Here is an 18,522-nt window from a genome sequence, read left to right as displayed (position 1 = left end):
AGAGACGGAATGTGGCAAATTTTTTTTGCTTTATATTTGGTTTTAAGTTTCCCAGGTGAGCATACATGTCCAATTTTAGTATCTACAATGCAATAATTTGATTCTTTATCTTAGCATCATTAACCCTTTCATATTTAAAATTTATTCATTCTATTTAAATGTTTACGCTTTATAATTTTATATCCATTCACTTTTTCAGTTTTATTCAAGTTATTGCTTGTTTTTCCCTATTACAATGTCGGGCCCCAGCAACCTTCCACTTGACTATGAAGCTCTGGCAGAGAAGAAGCGCAAAGCACTTGCTGAAATGCAGGGGTAGTTCCATCAATTTTTTTTAAAGACTAGAATTGTATTGTCTGACATATTTTAAATGCATTCCTTTTATTGGATAAAGAGGAAAAGGGAAAAAGAAAACTAGGTGATTCTTTTAGATGTTACTGATTTCAAATTTGTTTTAACAACAGTGAAGGGTCATCAAAGAAGGCTAGAAAAGAGGATATTTCTGAAGAAATTATGGATGAAATAATGCAAGCTATGAACTATGGTGGTCGGAGAAAATCAAGAAAGGTTAATATTTTTTAAACATTCATATTCCTTCCTTGTTATTTTTAACTCACAATTAATAATCACGGTTGTTTCGTTTGTCTTGCCAATTTTTTTTGCATTTGATATTTGTGGCTGGTGCAGCGTAAGAAACTAGGTAGGCGGATGGGGTTAAGGAATAAGCTGAGCCCCCAAATTAAGAGCATGGTTGGAGATGCTACACTTCACTATGGAAATGGTCGTTTCAAAGAGGTATGATGTTTTATTCAGAAACGCATCTGTTGCCTGTGACGTATCATGTCAGTTAAACAAGAATTTTGTGCTCCCAAACGCTCACTGTTGAATGGTATATTTTATTGGTTATCAAATTTTTGCTGGAATTTGGATTGAGGTGGTGAGCATGATTTCAATGTGAATATCTTGTATTTTGGCAAGTCATTGTCAGTAAATCACATAATTGGCTTTAGGCAGTATGTATAGCTGTTAATTGTCTGCCTGAACTTACAAACGCTATCCTTGTCTAGGCATGGTTTTTAATACTTATCTTTAATATTTTCACCTTTTTTGTTTATTTAAATGTTATTATCTAGGTTGCTGGATCTTAGTTTCTTCTTGTACCTAAAATCTAATTTTATATTGTATCAATTTATGGTCTTTATTTTGGATGGAATTTGACATCTTCAGCTATTAAGCATTAGGAAATTCCGCTGATACGAGAAGCCTTTTTTTCTCCTTTTAGTTAGAAAAAAATAAATACCGAAGTCTTCTTCCCATGTGGTGAATTTTCAAATTTTTTTTTATAGATTTTGAAAAGGAGGAAAACTAGTTGCGTCGCTTCTATTTTCCCAGTAATTGTCCTATTTTTCATCATGATTTTTAGGCCTAGAGCCTGCTGCATCTTGTGCTTTTGGCTAGGTTCTACTTAATGCTTTGTAAATAGGTTCTTTTGTGTGCTTAAGTCATGAAGTTGTATGTCATTGCTTCTATTAGAAAGAAAAAAAAAACATGCAAACAAGGTTGCAATATGATGAAGATAAAAAAAAAATAGTATAAGCGTTTGACTTGCTCTTGCACCAATGCCCTCTTACTAGAAATTCAGATTGTCACCTTGGATTCTTACTTTTTTTTATTAAATTAAGGCAGTGATGTTAAAGCGCTCGCCTAGGTGCGCTGGCACGGCCTAAAGAAGCAAAACTGCTTCACGGTATAGCAGACAAGGTTACATTAAAGAGGCAGTGGCTCTATTTTGTCGTGCTGTGTTTTAATTTTGGTTCAAAAAAGCCAGCTTCACCGCTTGGCCCTTACTAATTATTATTACATGTATTACATATTTTTTTTTGATATACTTGATCTTAGCCAAAAGGCCAATATAGAATTATTTTGATGTACATTACTTGTATATTTGTGTATATATTAGCATGTACCTTATTTTAGTTGGGCGAGCACTTTTTTTGCACATTGCGCCTCAGACTATATAGCGGTCTTAGTTCCTCGAGTGTGCCTGGTGCCCTTGACAACAGTGAACTTGAGGTCTTTCCACACTTTTAGTGATTTTTACCTGAACAACATATATTTATATAACCATCACCTTTGATCAAGGGTTTCTGGAATGTACTTGTATGAGCTACATTTGTATTATTTATAAGGATCTGTTTCCTCTTTATCCTCTCTTCCTCTTTTAATTTACAAATTCTTCCCTCCTCTTTTTTATTTACACTCTTCCTGCATGTTATATCGTGTTTTTCTGATAGTGATGGGGTTATAAGTTGGCAGAAAGATTATTTGCTCTGATGCCCAGCTCAATCAGTGTTGGTTGAGCTTTGGAAGATGGTAGCCTGATTTCTTGTTAGAATGTGCTTGAACTTCACCTTATTTTAGTGTTCGGTTCCTTGGTGAGGGTAATTGTTTGTTGGGTTTGGTTCAACTAAACAATTTGGATTTATTTCCCCCTTCCTTTAAGTCTATGATTCTTTGTATTCTTCCCTGCTAAACCTTTCCCCCATATTTTTTATTGAAGGCCATATCTGTTCTGAACGAAGTTGTTAAACTTGCACCAAATTTTCCTCATTTATATCACATGCTCGGGCTTTCTTATAAAGCACTTGGTGATAATAAAAGAGCCTTTCAATTCTACATGATAGCTGGTCTTCTTAAGCCAAAAGATCCTGATTTGTGGAAGCTGCTTTTTACCTGGTCCTTGTAAGTTTCTTATCGTTTTTCATTTTATCATTCATCACAGCTTGGTTAATGGAATAAATTTTGTTTCACTTTTTTTATGATAATGTAGTTTTGTTACATACTTGTTGGTATGGATTTTAAAACTATTATAACACCTCTTAGTTGATGCTTAATATATTACTAATTTGTCTTTTCTTAGCCATTGAGCTATTCATTCTTATTTTAGGGTCTTACTGGAACAAAATATGCTTAATCTAATTGTTCTTGCCTTTTTTTTCTTAGAATGTTTAAACAGTATTATCTTTGCCATTTGTTACATCCTGGATATTAGAGCTCAAATGGATATGCCCATACGTTTTTCATTATAAAGTTGGTAAATTACAATCCAGCTAACTCTGTTGATGTTAGGATCTCTAATTTTTCATACCATTAACCAACCATGATTCAAATCCTTTAATGTCAATAATTAAGATAATTTTTAGATCTTTCGTTTCATATGGATGTAATGGATTATGATGCCACTTAAAATGTCAGATTTACCATGTCATGTTATGTACATCACAATAGAGAGCATATATGTCTTATCTTTCCCTTCACAGTGATTTGGGGCAGATTTTGGGATTGTTTGCCTCGTTTGACTGGCTCTATGTAGGATTGGAAGTTGAAAGTTGGGGATTTTATGCTTGGTTGTTTTGATTGAATTTTACCATTCATACCCATATTCCTGGTTACTATTAAAAGAATGGGTATTCCTTGGAATATCCATTCAGGTCTGAATAGCCATATGGTGAACCCTTTAGAATAGCCATTTGGTGCCTTTGGTGATAGCTGGAAATGTATATTTTCTAGAAACACCTTTTAATGATTTATGAAAGCCCGATTTCAATAATCTTCAGTCCACACCCACCTTCTGGTTCTTTTTCTGGTGACATCTCTGTTTCCATCCAAATGTCAGTGACCAAAATTAGTCATAGAAACACTGGACCTTGAGGCAGTGTCCAGATCCAATCACTGAAGTGTCTTGATCAGTGATAAAAGCTTGCCACTGCAACCTTTAAAGCTGCATTACAGCCATATCTGATGTAGGGCTAAAAACTTTGTTGTCAAGGGGGCACAAGGTCCACTCTAGGCACTAGAACCCATATATTACCTCATGAACAATGTGGAAAGAGAGCACTCGCTTGGGTGAAGTAATGCACTATATGCATATGTGGTATTTTTCTCTGTGTCTATACATGTAATATAAATTAATCTTAAGATATATAATTGACAGTAAACTTTAATAATGAATATGAGGCTCATCAGTAAGAGGATTTAATTCTCCTACATGTTCTCCAAAATTGCCTGAAGTAGTTGCCAGCATTATTACTTCATATCACTTATAGCTTTACACCATATCCTGTACTAAATATGATTAGCAAGTCAAAAACAATTTGAGAATTTGCCACGTATAGATATATTTTAGTTTCTGCTTTATCTTGATTTATTTTAAATGTTGGATTTATTACAATATAACCCATTTATCTTATACAGAGAGCAACAAAATGTTAGTCAGATCTGCTATTGCCTTTCTAAAGCGATAATGGCAGATCCTACAGAGATTAGTTTAAGATATCTTCAAGCATCACTTTATGTCGAGCTTGGTGATTATCAGAAAGCAGCTGAGTCATATGAACAAATTCAACAAATCTCTCCTGACGATGTTGAAGCGTTGAAAAGTGGGGCTAAGGTGAACACTGGTTTGCTCCTCCAATAAAATATTTTAACTCCCAATAATTACCTACCTATCCTACATTTTTTTGTCTACTTAGATTGGAAAAATTATTGGATATGTTCCCTCTATATGTTCTTTGTAGTCAGTTGATTCCAATGATTGGGATGATACTAATTGCTAGCATTGGGGAGGGCAGTTAAGTTTTGGGGTTAAAATGAATGCACATGGCCCTTTGGAAAGCCCAAGGGGCTGTGGAGTTTTAAGATTTTCATCTTCAATATTATCCTTCATTCTTTAATCAAATGTGTGCATTAATAAGCAAAATTGTTTCAGCAAAAATCCTGGATTTTAGGAAGGGTTATACATTGAGTATGGTCCAATATTAAGGAAGTCTTTGTGTATGTTCGATTATTGAGCGTGCAGATAAAAGATAAAAAACTAAGTCTGAGTTTTCCAAGGGCTTGGCATGTAGAATCTAAGGAAATGGCATTTCTTTTGGAAAGCCATGAAGAGGGGGAAAATAAAAGAAAAATCTACAATACTGCAGCAAAGAGGACACGTAAAATGCATGTTGGGCATGCAATCCGTTATTCTGTTTAAAAGTTGGGGTTAGGCTTGTAAAAATCCTTTGTTATATGGTAAGCACTTACATAGACTGATCTGTTTATGTTGCTTTGGTGGGCTAATTTTAAGAAATAAGTGAATTACTAATAGAAAGAGTGTATTGGGAAGAGGAACTTGGCAACCATGAACTAGTAAACCCATAGGTAATAGTTTTCATTAGTTAAATTTAATCAGGGGTTACAAACTAAATGCGTGATATGGAATAAAATGAAGCTTATCAAAGGATTAAACTATTTATTTTTTTCTTTTTTTTAATTTCTTTTATTTCTATCGTTAAATTTATAGTATTTATTTAGTGCTTTAATTTTATATTAAATTTTACAGTGTAACCTAAAAGTATGTATCTTGTTTCAAGTTTTAATAGTTTTAAATGCATGTTAAAATTGAGTAATGAGCTTGAGGATTTCCTTCTCCCTTGGTTCTACCAGTTCCTTTGCTGTATTCTTATGTCAGTATCCTAGATTCCTCTCTGTTCCCTATTTCTTTGCTTTTCCCTCTATTTTCTGTTTAATTCTCCCCATCTGGTTGGGTAAAGGATGTGTTTGTGTGTGTGGGAGGGGGGGTTTACAACTCCCTAAATCTGAACTTTGTTCCAATGATATAGGTTGAAAGTCCTATGTAAATCTATTTAAACTCTTAAGTCTTAACATGCATATTTTGTTTTAAGAGGGGAAAAAGGAACCTGTGGTATTTTCTATCCTTGGACGTTGACTGATTAATTCTAAACCATGCACTGGAGAGGCCAATTATTTGGTATTGCAACACCTCTACAAAATGCTGGATGATTGCCCTCGTATTCTACTTCTTATTTTTTTCTTCCTCCAATTCATGTATAAAATTTTATTCCATAACCAAGTGTGAATTGTGGGGACACAGTATGCCTCTCTCCCCACCCAGAAAAAGAGAGGAAAATAGTGCCTCCCTCATTTTCTGGAATAGCTGCATATATCTCATTCAATTTCCCACAGTCTCAGCATTTATAGAATCCATCGGCATAGTGGTCTGCCTCTGTCCAGAAATATCTAATGTTGTTTCATTCCATCTCAGTTATACCAAAAGTGTGGTCAGATTGAACAATCTTTTGCTATGTTGGAGAACTATCTTGAGGGTCATCGAGATGAGGCTGATTTGAGTGTAATTAATCTTCTTGTTGCAATGTATATGCAAAATAATGCATATGAAAAGGCTCTTCACCAGATTGAGCAAGCCCAAGTCATCTACTATTCGGGAAAAGAACTGCCTGTTAACTTGAAAACTAAAGCAGGAACTTGCCACATTCGCCTCGGAGATACAGAGAAAGCAGAGGTATCTACATTTTTACCTTATGCTGGGGTGTTACTTTGTTTTCTCTTTTTCTGGCCAGTGCCCAATAAAAATTGTTTACATTCTGCATGTTTCATGGGTGTGTTCTGCTGTCTTATTTATACAACATAGCATCCGTAGTATCAAGATATACCATAATGGAATTAATGTCTCCAGTTCAAATAAGTGCTCAATTACGCCTAATAATTGGTTGAGGGCTCATTTGATTGCAATAAAAGTATATGGGTTCAGATGGTAAAGTTATCAAGTACAGATTTTCTTATATAACCCAAAATTTCAAAGATAATCATAGTATTAGATATCTTGTAATGGGATGCATTCTCACTTCACTGGTGAGATTCAGTACTTGTTATATGCTGTTTTTCAGTGACAAAGAAGCTAAACTAGGAATGCTGTACTTGATTCTGTTTCTCTTTACTGCCTCTTGGTGCTAAGAGAAATTCTATATCGTTGTGGGATCCGATAGTACAAAAGTTTTATATGAAGTTGGCCGAATGGAAGGCGAAGACTGTCAATGGCAGGGAGGCTGGTATTATTGAAGGCAGTCTTGTGTTCACTACCTACCTATTTCATGTCCCCGTTCAAGATTCCTTCTTTGGTGATGGTTAAGCTCAATTCTATCATGGCCAGATTTTTATGGGGAGGAGGGGTTGAGGCAAAAAAAATTCACTGGATTAATTGGTCAATAGTGTGCTCTGGAAAAAGTGTTGGTGGTCTTGGTGCTTTGAATATTAGTTATATGAATAGAGCTCTCATAGGGAAATGGTCTTGGAGGTTTGCTAACGATAAGGAGACGGTGTGGAAGAAGGTTATCTGCTGTAAATATAATCTGGATCCCAGTTTGCTGTTGTTCAACGAGAAACTTCCTGTACATTCTTCTTGGATTTGGAAATCGGTGGTCCATAATCATTTCTATCAGGATCAGTTAGGAGCTAAGATTCGAAGCATGTTTAAAGTTCGAGTGGGGGATGGAAGGAGCATCAGATTTTGGTTTGATTGTTGGGCGCATGATTCACCACTTAAACAAGTTTTCCCGAGAATGTTTGTTCTATCTGTAAACAAGAATGGGAAGCTTTATGAGTTTTAGGTCAACAGTTTGGTCTTGGCATGTTCAAATGAGAAGGAATTTGAGTGACTGGGAACTAAATTAGTTCTCTGATTTGATGGCTTTAATTCACAATATCACTCTTTCTCATGAGTTATCAGACGGGTTGGTCTGGAGTGGGAATGGGGAAGGAGTTTACACTGTCAATTCGTGTGTGAAGTCATGCTGTCTTGTTAGTACAGCAGATCCTTTTTGGTTGAAATACGTTTGGAAGGGTTTACTGCCTCCTAGAGTGGAGGTGTTTTTGTGGCAGGTGGTGCATCATAGACTGCCAATAAAACAAGAGTTGATGAGGAGAGGAGTTTCAACTATTGTTGATATTGCATGCCCTTTATGTTATAAGATGGATGAATCCTCATCTCACTTATTCTTTACTTGCTTGGTGGCGTGGACTTTATGGAATAAATTTTTGAGTTTTTGGGGAGTTTGTTCAGCTTTTCAAGCCAATGCTAAAAGTTTTATGGTTGCTTGGGAAGACTTGGTATCTAATTCTAAAATTTGGTCCTTCATTCCGAGAGTGGTTTTATGGACAATTTGGTTCTTAGCTAATTTCAAGGTTCTAGCTATTCCTATGGATTCTCTCATTGGTGATCCATCACTTGGGGATTGTTACTCTTATTCCAGCTCTCCAGTCATCAAAACAGTGTCTTGGTCTCAACCTCCTAAGGACTTTCTAAAGCTGAATGTGGATGCGGCTGTGACTACAGATTGGAGGAAGAGTGGTGTTGGGGGTATCCTAAGAGTTGACGATGGCTCCGTCGTGGGTTCTTTTCAAGAGGCTGTTGGCCCAGGTCCTATTTTAATAGAACTTAAGGCTATTAACAAGGGGTTATACTTCTTTGCTTCGATTCAGCAGCGTTTTAAGGAACGTTTAATCGTTGAAAATGACAGTAAATTAGCAGTAGATTGGGTCAAGAACAACGAACGTTGTCCCTATGTCTACTTAGACTTTGTGACGACCATCGTTGATAAGCTTAGAGGTTTGAATGGTATTATTAGATGGGTGGCTAGGTTAGCCAATGTTGAGGCTGATAGTTTAGCTAAGGCTGGTAATGGTATTGGCTAGATTTACTGTTTTGGTTAGGTTGGGTTATCTTTTAGGCTTTGGGTTGGTTATTTGTAATGAGTGATTGCATGGTTGTCTCTAAGTTTTTGTAACTTGCAGGTATTAATGAACATTTAGGCACTCTTTTCCTCCTTCCGCTGATTAAGGAACACCCTGTGTTCCATTAATCATGAAGGGGGTTTTTTAACGAGGCCTACAATTCCTATAAAAAAAATTCTGTTTCTCTATACCATTCCATATGTGGGAACTCGGTTAGTCCTTTTTTTGTGGCTTCGTATACTTTGGTGGCAACTTACAGTGAGTAAAAGTGCATGGAAATTTGGATTGCTCTGTTGATCTTATTTGAAATACTGTTTATCAATAACTGACGATAATCTTATTTTTTCTTGTTTGTCATTTTATTGCTAATGACATGTTCGTCTAGGACATTCTCACTCTGTACTTGCAATAAAGAAGTGCAATTAGGCTAAACTACTAAAAGAACCCATCTATTCTCCCAAATTTTGTGGATAAGCTCTTCTTATTCTCTTGCACCAAACTGAACCATTAAAGTATTGTTTTTGTTTACTTAAACCTTTGCTTTGACTGGAATCCTATTGAAGTCCATTATCTTTGCCATCTCAGCATCTATGTGGTCACCATCTTTTCAGTATAAGCATTCACGTAGAAAAATATGAAAGTTCATGGGGTTTGCCACATTAGCATCTATATAGCCTTTATTTTGTCATATATGTAAGAAAAGCCACTTAGACATGGGAGATTTGAAAGTGTGAAGACTCTTTCAGTATTTTAACCTTATGAATACTAGTTTTTTCTATACTATTGAAATTTGGGGTTTTGGAAGAAAGCATTTAGAATGTATATGTTCACAGTTTGAATTCGATCTTTCATATTCCTTAATTTCTTCTTATAAAAAAATATATATTCCTTAATTCTCTGGATACTCTTAAATTTCCTCCAGGTGTTCTGCAGTGTTTTGCAATCCAATAGAGCACGTGATCATGCTGACTTGGTTACTGAGGTTGCAGACACATATATGACACTTGGGCATTTTAGTTCTGCACTCAAGTATTACTATATGTTGGAGAATGATGATGCAGTTGATGATGTAAGGCAAGCTTGTTTCTTTCTTTAGCTCATATATTGTTCTGTTATCTCTTTTTTTTTTTGATAAAAATGGGAGGTATCATTAAAAACCCTCTTCATAACCATCAAGCTACTAAAATAGCTCGACGGACATTGGAAGGAGGAAAAGAGTAGCTCAAAAATTTTATTCCTGTAAAACCAAGTACATCCAAAGTTCATTACACCCATACATAACCAAAATACAACCTCAAAAACAACCCACTCTAAACTGCCTGCTCATCTAAGACCTTCTCCATATTTGGAACTAGTTTACCACCTTGTATTACAACTTAAACTTCCTATACATACCAAAACAGTAAAAAAACTACACATAATTACCCAATACCCGACTTTGCAAGCTCATCAGCCTTCCAATTACAACATCTCTGAGTGTGCCTTAGGATAACATTTTTATTTGCCACCACTGCGCAAATTTCCTTCACCAAAGATTCGAACAAGGCTGGGCAAGAACCAGGATTTTTAATCCACTCCAATGTCTTTTTTGATAAGGAGAGGAGGCCTCGTTAAAACCCTCCTTCATGATTAAAGGAATGCCTACTGGAATTCCTTAATCAGCGGAAGGAGGAAAAGAGTGTCCCAAATATTATTGATAAAAAAGTATTACAAATAGAAGACTACTTCCAATAACAACCCCCCTTACAACTGAAAGCCTGAAAAACAAAAAGAAAGAACCACCCAAGCTGAAACTCCCTAACTTAGCCAATACCATATTTAGCTAAACCATCAGCCTCTATATTAGCTGTCCTAGCTACCCAACGAATAAGACCCTGCTGAACTCTTAACCTATCAATAATATCCTTAACAATAGTAACAAACACCTCTGGACATTTATCTAGATTCTTAACCCACTCCACAGACAACTTGCTATCACTTTCAATAATTAACGTTTCTTAAACTCCATTGAAAGGAATTATAGAAGATTAAACCCTGCTTGATTGCCTTGAGCTCCATCAAGGTAGGAGGACCCGGACCAGCAGTTTCTTGGAAAGATCGAAGCACCGAACCAGCTTCATCTCTCAAAATCCCACCCAGTCCACTAGTCTTCCAATCACCACTGACGGCTGCATCCACATTCAGCTTTAGAAAACCTTCCAATGCCTTCAACAGTCTGTTTCCAGAATCAATCTTCCTTTAGATCCCCAATCTCTGCCAAAGAAAAAGCTTAATCCTGCTTTAACTGCCATCAATAATGCTGTATTTCTTTCATATAGCTCAAGATTTATTTAATTATATCTTTTGCTATTTTCTAGATGCAACACATTCTTTTTGTGTATGGGTATGTGTATGTTTGAGTTCCATATTTGTGATACTGTTGATTCCTATAGTTATGGAACCTGTATGATACCTTGGAAGACGAGTTATTTTTATCGTTAAAATTTCAACAGTTGTCTACTACTGTGTGTTTGAGTTTTAGTGTTCTCAAGTATGCTTTCTGTGTAATTTAATGTATGTTTGTTTGCATTTAAAACTTTAATGTGGCCGAAGGCATTTTGGAAGAGAAGGGAGGATTGGGACCTTGTCTTCCCTTTATTTGTAGGAGTTGGAATTATATGAAATATAAATTATACCGATGCATTAGGCAAATTCTGGGTTTAGATGCGGTTCTGGGATATTGTTTGATAGTGTATTGAATTAATGTCCCAAGCTCTCATCTTTGTGTCTCATCACTCTTCTCTTCTTTCTTATACTTGCTTTGATGATTGAAAGAAATGGAATTTGGTTGAGTTAATCAAGGATCTGTTAAGTTAGCTGCATCTGTTCAGTTGGTGGATGACACTCTTTGTCTATAGATACGTGGATACGCAAGCACATAACAAGGAACATACCTGTATTATTTGCATGCACATATAACCCGTTTGTGTTTGGTTTAGGTCAAACCCCTAGGTAGCAAATTAGCAGTTTCAACATATATGTACCTGTTTGCTTTCTGCTGAGCATGTTTGTCTGTATATTTCCATGCACCTATTTCTTTTTTAGAGTACTGGTATACTGTTGCTTTCTTAATTGTATTTCCGATTTCCTTCGACAGGATAATTTACATCTCAAAATTGCTCAGTGTCACTTATCCTTGGGAGAAAAAATGCTAGCAATTGAGTTCTTGCAAAAAGGTATGCGAACACATGATTCTTTGGAAGCTTTTTTTAGCCTATATTTGCACCTAGTAGTTGCATGTTTCCTCAAGCTCAAAGAGCTGGGTTCGGATGTCTTTCCCCCAAAACTGTACTTGATCAAAATAAAGTCCAGGAACCATTTTAGGTGTTTTTCAGTCACAAGGTCAATTTGCTTGGTTGAATGTTTTCCTTGGAGGATAATTTCAACATTTCAGGTTGCAATTTTTGCAGAATTTTGGTTTGGATGTTAATATAATGTTATGAGGATGATGGATCTGGTCAAATTAGGATTCTTAGGTTCTAATGAAGAGTCATATTCCAAGATGAAATAATCATGTAAAATGGCAAGAAAATATAAGAATAATGCAGAGAATTAAGGAGGAAAGGGGGAAACGGTGGCTCCATTATCTTCCAAATGAAAAAGGTTATACTCCTACGAGTGCTGTGGGTGAACCGCAGAGCTGGAATTTGAACTATGTGCATGTGTGTGTGTATTTATGTCGGCATGCTTCCATTTTCCTGAATCTGCGAGATCTGTATGCATCTGTAATAGAGCTGTCAGTTTAAGTGACATTTCTGTTATTCTTTTTTGTTATATTGAGTTAAAACTACTGTTTTGATTGCTATACTATTTGAATTGTGCATTATAGTCCTTTTTAAAATCTTTTTGACTGTTAACTATCGTGGATGGAAAACTGAAGAGGAAGAAATAACTAAGGTTTTAATCATGTTAAATATTTGAGTGAATGTGTGCGGATGGAGAATGCTAGAACACCATAAGCCAATATATGCATGTTTCATCCATGGAGTACTGCCACGGACTGTAGATGCTCGACTTGTTATGAAAGAGTCCGGAAGAACCTTATTTACATAGGTCTTGAGACAAAATATGAAAAACAATAATAAGCGGTACTGAGGATGATGACTGGTTACATTTGATTTAAATCAATAATTGCTTCATCAATTCCATGGTGGAGTAGGCAGATTTTTTAGAAAAAAGTAATTGCCTTCTGAATGTGGGAACATCATGAATGCTCAATGGGCTTGTTTTGTGATGAGTTGATCACATAATAAAATATGATGATTGTCTTAATGAGCTGCCTATTGGAACATCTCCTTACTAGCAAGTTCATTTCTGCACTCAATTTCTCAAAGGTGTTTTTTAATGGCTGATAATGAATGTGGTTCAGCTCTGCAACGACTGGAGAACAATGTTGACGCTCGTTTAAATTTGGCTTCCCTGCTTATAGAAGATTCTAAAGAAGATGAAGCTATTTCTTTGCTTTCTCCTCCCCAAAATTTTGGTACATATTCTCATGATTTTTCTCCTACTTGACATGTAGGGCAATGAATAACGATCCTTTCTCTTTAATTTGCTGCATGTAGATTTGCACAATATTAACGAGAATTCGGATGCATCTAAATCGTGGTGGCTCAATGGGAAAATAAAATTGAAGCTGTGCAACATTTATAGAGCTAAAGGGATGATTGAAGATTTTGTCAAAACCATTCTTCCATTGGTTCGAGAGTCTCTTTATATTGAATCTCTTGGAATAAAGGTAGTGACAAGTCTTTTAATCTCGTAACATTTTCTATAATCTCTTTTGACTAAAACTTAATAAGGAAATCTGTAGTACATCGAGATTCTAGCTCTTTATCACCAAAATTTATCTACAAGGAGCTAGTTAGACTTTATGTTCACATTCAAGGTTACCTTGGAATCAATGTGTGTTTAATTAAGACAGGTACATATCTACTGCGTATAGATGTTTACTGTCTAATTTGAATCATCTTGGGTATATGTTCGTTTGGATGCCGTGGTATTTACTTCGAGGTGTCATGTACTTCACAATCACATATGAAATGTTTACAGTGTATATAAGCTCCTCCTATTGAAGCTTCTAAGTTAGTTACACTATAACTGTGTTTTGTTGAGACTTAGGGCGCATGCTTGATGTGCGTATGTGTCTAACAAGGGTAAGTTCAAATATTTCTTTGCTTTTCCTTATTTAGAGGGTTAAAAGTTCACATCCATAATTATATAGGATAAACGTGAAAAGTTGTGTGCAACATTTCTCTGGAATGCAGTGCTCTGAGCAGTTTGGGTGTAATTTAAGACCTAATTCCTTGTTTCTTCTACTTTAAAAGAAATTTTTGTGTTTGTTTTCTCATTTACTTGCTATTGTTGGTCAGATAAAAGTGAGGAAAAGGCTAAGAGAGAGTGATCTATTTGAAAGAGTAAAAAAAGTTGATGATCAGCAAACTACCGATGGTGTATTTTGTGGTTCAAGACCAATAGGTACTCCAGCAGATAGGTAAATACAGAATTTCGTTCTCAATTTTTATGAGCACCTCCCCACCCCAACTTATATATTTTCATAATGTTGAAATGTTTGTATATTTAATGGGTGTACTAGATTATTAATTTTTTTGGGGGTAAAATTTCATGTCTAGCTTGCTATTTTTTATACCTCTTATTCTGCCTAATGAAATTGGGGGAAAAAAGAAAGAAGATATTGTTTATACGTTCTTTGTTATAGATCTTAATTACAAGTCTTTAACCGTCCGTCGGCGTTCATCATCGCCATCCGCCGTCCACTGTCTTCCGTCCGTCGCCCGCCGCCTCTCTCCGTCATCCGTTCGCCGTCGTTTTCCCTCAAGAAGATCGTCTCCCCACTCTGATTCCTTTTTCGAGACTAGTTTTTCAAGGTCATTTATTCGGTGTTCATCTATACACCTTGGTTTTCCGATTCACGCCGGAGTTCATCGCCAATACATCTTCTATCCACTGGGCTCGTCGTATTCTCTTGAACAAAACACTGTTATCCTACCTTCCAGACTCGTGGATATTCTACGTGTATTAGTTTTTTGACCGGACATCTTCAGAGTTCATCTGTCCTCAGGTTCAAGTTCTACCTGTTGGACTCTCTTCATCACCTCCACCCTTCTTTCTTCGCCGACTGTCACAACCTTCACCATCGCCGGGCGCGCAACCAGGATAATTTCGTCAAGTCTTTGGGTTTTTTAACTTCAACAGTTTCTTCATGCCGAGTGCTGGAATCCCCCCTTCTCTTTAGCAGAGATCTACGGTCCAAACTCCTTCATCCTCTGCAGTCGCGCTTTCTCCGCCATCACTCTTCTCATCATGACGAGGTTCGTACTATTTTCATTATGGGTATGCCTGATGATGTCAAAGAGAGAGAGCTGTAGAATCTTCTGAGATGGCTTCCAGGTTTTGAAGATTCTCAATTGAGCTATAAGGAAGAAAAGACTAAGGGTTTCGCTCTCTTCTCAAATGCAGAATATGCAGTTGCTGCCAAGGATGCCCTTCAGTAAATGGTTTTTGATTCTAAGTTGAAGTCCCTTTTGCACATTGAGATGGCAAGGAAGAATCTTGTTGTTAAAAGAAATATTATTACTAATTCTGATGCTTTTGACAAGTATAGACGTTTTCCTGTTCCTCTTGTACTGCCATTGCCAAATCCAGCTTGTGTAGCATCTCCTAGTATTCATGTGCCTGTTAAAACTGGTTGTTGCAACGGAAAGTCTGCAGTAGATGGTGTCCATGAGGGAACCAGGGAATCTACCACAAAGATGTGCAGTATTGACAAGTTTGGATGTTACACGATATTTGTTGAAAATTTACCAGAGAAGATACATTGGAAGAGGTTTGGATCTTTATTTTGCTCCCACGGTCGGGTGTTTGATGCTTTTATTCCAAATAAAAGAAATGCAAAAGGAGTTTGCTTTGGTTTCATTCGCTTCGCTTCAATCGAAGAAGCAAGGAGAGCGACCTAAAAAATGAATGGCTCTTTTATCAACGACAACAAAATTTGTGTTTCTTTCGCTAAATTCAAACCCCGTCATTCCTATTGGAGAAAGTCTTCCACAGGTGTTCTCCGTAAGTCCGGGATAGAAGATGATTCGAGGAAGAATCATTATAAAATTGAAGGTGTTATGGGTGTCACGTGTTAGTGAGAGAAGCTCCAGCTTCTCTCTAACCTGCGTTTTCAGATTTCAAATTCCCCCAGGCGTTTTTGAAATTTTTTCTCTCCTCCAACTTACACCCGTTGCCCGCCGCCATCATCAGCCACCCACCGCCGCCGTCAGACGCCGCGCTGACATTCACGTCCGGTAACCGTTGAACACCAAAACTTCCAGGTTTTTTCGACTCGACGCCAGCATCAAGGATCTAGGCTTCGTTTCACCAGGGAGAGCCTACATGTAACACCCCTAACCCGTACCCGAATCCGAGTCTAAGGTGTCACATTGACTTTTCAAAACGTTTACTTGTATAAAATAGTGAGTAATTTAAAACTTTTATACATGTATTCCAGAACTACTCAGAGCTTAAATATTTTTGCAAAACCGATCAGAGTATATACAATTCAAAACATTAATTACATGCCAACTATTTTCAATATACAAAATACATCTAATTCAAGACATCTTTTCTGATCTGATCTTCGGTAAGAAGTAACTGACATGTCTTGCTCCACTTTGCTCTTTACTCTTCTTACTTCTGCAACCTACGTGTGAAACAATCACACGCTAAGTCTATGACTTAGTGAGGCAAATAAACATGTAATATAAACTATAGCTTGTAATCATGCATGAACATTTACTGCTATCACTCATACCCTTATTCATGTAACAAATCCCTATAACACATATGCAATACATCATTACATGTAAGAACATATACACACACACATATATTCATCACTCATCATTTCCATCTTTAGCCTTATTTCATTATCAATATTATTATCGTTTATATCACTTAATACATATCCTCTTATACCTAGTATTTTAACCAACATTTGACTCATTTAATCATACCATCAACATCTCATCATATAAATTATATACTATCATTCATAGCACAAAAGCATACAAGTCACATGTAATATGTTTGTTGTTATTTCTTTATTAGCCCATGTACACATGTGAGAACTATGGATATGTGAGTCTATAGAGGTTGTGCACTAATGCTGTCACCACAGCTCGTATAAATTGCACCGTAGTGCCATGTAGAATTTTGCACTGAAGTGTCGCGTAGAAATTTGTCTCGAAGGACCGTGTAGAATTTGTCCCGAAGGACCACATAGAAATTCCTTAAGAATCATATATATATATACAAAGGATCAAGTATGTGTCTCAAAAGACATCACACATGTTCCAAGGAATACATATATGTCCCGAAGGACCGCGTAGACCCTCGACTCTTGGCATGCCATCTATACCTCTAGCTCTCAAGACACATAACATGGGCATTGTCATTTCACATATTCATATATACACATAGTTCAATTACGCATAGAACATTTTCATATGATTCACATTTACATGTCACAGCTTATATACTTTCTCACGTAGTCACATAGATCCATGTCATATAACATATATCCCAAAGTGCATATAATCACATATATCATATCATATAGCTTAGATCATTTCTCAGGTATTCATATAAACATACATATTATATCTTGTTCACATGTGATCATATATGCTTCATATAACACATAGAAACACCTAGAACACTTTCTCATAGCTTATATCAATTTTCAGAGTCCTTTCATATTACCTGATGACATATATCATATAGGTATATAATAACTGATATCATATCATCTACCTTATGCTCCATTTCTTTGTATTCCCTTATATTATATAAATTATGTCGTATTTCTAAACATATATCATTTAATAGTATTTTTATTTAGGTACTAATTTAATCTCTTTACTTAATTCAATTTCATATATTCATTATAATCTTTTCATATAGCTCCATAGATATTTAGCATATAACTTATCTTGCATATTCGTATCGTCCCTTATATTCAAGTTTCCTAATTGATATACTATTTCCATTCATTCTATAATTCAATCTTATTTAGTTCCCTTAACTCTCATTAAATCAAAAAGCTCTATTATACTAATTCTCATAATAATTATACCACTATGTACTTGTCCAACTCATGTTTCCATTAGCATATACTATTACCCATGTTTACCTAGTTCATATCACTTCTCATGAACTCACTTTCATCATATTTCCTATTATTACATATTTTTCTATAACCATGTATTCACATAGTCTTATATTTCATTATCATATTACTTATATTTGTTCTCCTATGACTCTTTATAAACATCTATTTCCATTTCCCTACATCTCTTGACTTATCTTCTATATTCCTATAATTTCATAACTTATTTTATATTCTCTCATTAAAACTTAATCATGTTTTTTACATAAACCACATGGCACATACAAAACATATCAATTCAGATAATCAGCATACATACACTCATTTTCAACTCATGCCTTAATCAGAATTCATATGTAACACTTCAGGAAATAGACTCATCGCAAGTCTTATTTCCCATCACACATCATATACTATTGAATATGCTCACCTGGTCTCACTAGTCAATCTCGATCTCTAATCTTTCCCCTGATCGATCTTACTTGCCAAATGTTCCGGAATTGCCTTATGCTCAGAATCTACATAAATGTACATTTTAAGGCAATTATTAGATACCTACACCTTGTAGTTGGATACTATCAACTTAAACGAACTTATTAAACCCATATTTTCAATTTTCCTTTAGGGGGTATCGATACCCTACTGGGGGTATCGATACCCTCATGACATTCTGGAATTCTGCTCGTTTGAGAGGGTATCGGTACCCCTTTGAATGG

At 35.9% G+C, this 18,522-nt stretch overlaps 1 pseudogene; it reads left to right on the top strand.

Annotated features, from left to right (window-relative positions):
* LOC120217982 overlaps positions 1 to 18,522 on the top strand; it is a 28,134-nt pseudogene that overhangs the window by 1,029 nt on the left and 8,583 nt on the right.

The sequence above is a fragment of the Hibiscus syriacus genome, unplaced genomic scaffold (assembly GCF_006381635.1).
Source record: "Hibiscus syriacus cultivar Baekdansim isolate YM2019G1 unplaced genomic scaffold, ASM638163v2 tig00110194_pilon, whole genome shotgun sequence".
NCBI lineage: Eukaryota > Viridiplantae > Streptophyta > Magnoliopsida > Malvales > Malvaceae > Hibiscus > Hibiscus syriacus.
Note: the sequence above shows the minus strand (reverse complement) of the source record. Positions and strands in the feature narration are given on the sequence as shown.